The sequence below is a fragment of the Bison bison genome, unplaced genomic scaffold (assembly GCF_000754665.1).
Source record: "Bison bison bison isolate TAMUID 2011002044 unplaced genomic scaffold, Bison_UMD1.0 scf7180017864322, whole genome shotgun sequence".
In the NCBI taxonomy this organism is placed as follows: domain Eukaryota; kingdom Metazoa; phylum Chordata; class Mammalia; order Artiodactyla; family Bovidae; genus Bison; species Bison bison.
Genome location: NW_011494894.1, coordinates 5,679,789 through 5,681,452, shown reverse-complemented (window position 1 = coordinate 5,681,452; position 1,664 = coordinate 5,679,789). Strand labels below are relative to the sequence as shown.

Sequence of the window (1,664 nt, the reverse complement as noted above, 5' to 3'; positions counted from 1 at the left end):
GGTGCTTCGGCCGCGCTGCCTTCCTTATCGCGCCGTCCGCCCTCCTTTCCCTCACCCCGGCACCCTCTCTTCGCCCCATCAGACAGTACGGGAACTGGTTGCCTCCAGGCGCCCTCACCTGTTCTGCAGTCCCTGGAGGCACAATAGCTTGACAGATGAGACGTGGGAGATTAGGTTTTTTCGGCGTCAAATGTCCTTACAGGCAACCGCCCTAGACCGGAGCTGGCCGCAATGGACCTAAGAGTCTGTAGCAGCCAGTCTGCCGTCACCTTTGTGGGTGGTGGTGTACGGGGAGAGAGCGTGGTGATTGTGAGGAACAACAGAAGCTCGCTGACAAAGAGGGGCGAGAGGATTCAGTCACTTTTGAGAAAACCATTGGAGAGGTCAGGGAAGACATAGTATTGTATCAGCGTTGCTGTGGAAATCTGTTTACATCTGCTTTTCGTTCCCGAGATCTTTTTTTGTCCGAGTGCAGCTCTCCTCTCAGAGACACTGAGTCAGTTCTTTGCTGGACTTGCCCTCTTGGAGAAAGAGAGTAACCTTGAGAACAGATAGCAGCCTTATTTCCACCGCCCCATCTTGCCCCCAGAAGGCGAACCTGTTAAGGGGAAGGGAGACACTTAAGACACTTGACAGCAACTTCATGTGACTCTGAAGGGCACACTGGAAAGTTTCCTAGATTGAAGGTGAGGGGATTTTGTGAGGTAAACTTGTTTAAGAGTTTGGCAAAGGCTTCCAGGTTAATGTGTTAGCTTATCCTGATTTGGCCAGGGCACTTAAGCCATCTACGCCTAACCTTGTTTGTATCTGATCCCTGAGCTTAGAGGATATTTCTAGGAGCTCTTCGTCATCAGTCATCACTTCCTACTACTCTTTATCATTAACTATTTCATGTACGCTTATGGGAGCAGAAAAATGTAGGGGCCTTTCATCTGCAATAGAAGCTTTACAACTTTTATTGTAAAATATTGAAGCAAGGAGACTTTTGTTTCCAATTCAATTGTGGGTGGAAACGAGGACCTAAGATATCTATTAGTATGGTTCTAGAGGAGAAAAAGACTGACATTTGCCACTGGGCTCTTGTTTTTGTCTTCAGATAATTGACAGAAGTGTTCACTTTTATTGCAAATGAAACGGAGTACGTACCTTTTACCTTCTTTTAATACCATAGACTTCATCCTTCCAGAGAGAATGAACTGCCAACTTCAAGTAGGCACATGACTCTGTGGCCTGCTGTACACATGGTCCCTCTTGCTGTACTCTAAACAGTGCCTTTGTGACCTGAAACAGTCAACACTTTCTTAAAGCTACAGCATGATCAGTCAATGCGTTTTTGCCTCATGTAGAATTTCACATTTGTGTAGTACCTTCTGTATGAATAATGACATAATTTATGCATTCCATTTGTCCTCCAGGCAACTCCAGATTTAAACCTATCTATCCAATTACTGTATAAACCAGATGAAAATTTAACAGTGGAACACCGTGGGCAATTTCAGCCTGGTAAAGTAACCAATTATAAGATTTCACTCAATATTTTAATTACACAAGATATATTTTAACAGTGTTTAATATAAAGGAAAACTATTGACTTCTATTTTATGTCATGCACTGAGAACAATAAATTAGGAATTGGTGCCTACCTGCAATCTTTCTATTTTCCT

The 1,664-nt window shown here is 43.9% G+C and overlaps 1 protein-coding gene across 1 annotated transcript in view; it reads right to left on the bottom strand.

Annotated features, from left to right (window-relative positions):
* Positions 1-140, bottom strand: part of IVNS1ABP (influenza virus NS1A binding protein) — a 21,741-nt gene extending 21,601 nt beyond the window's left edge. Inside the window, exon 1 of the mRNA XM_010853077.1 lies at positions 119-140. The gene's annotated coding sequence lies outside the window, so the exon portion shown is untranslated. The remainder of the gene's footprint in view (positions 1-118) is intronic.
* Between the last annotated feature and the right edge of the window lie 1,524 nt (positions 141-1,664).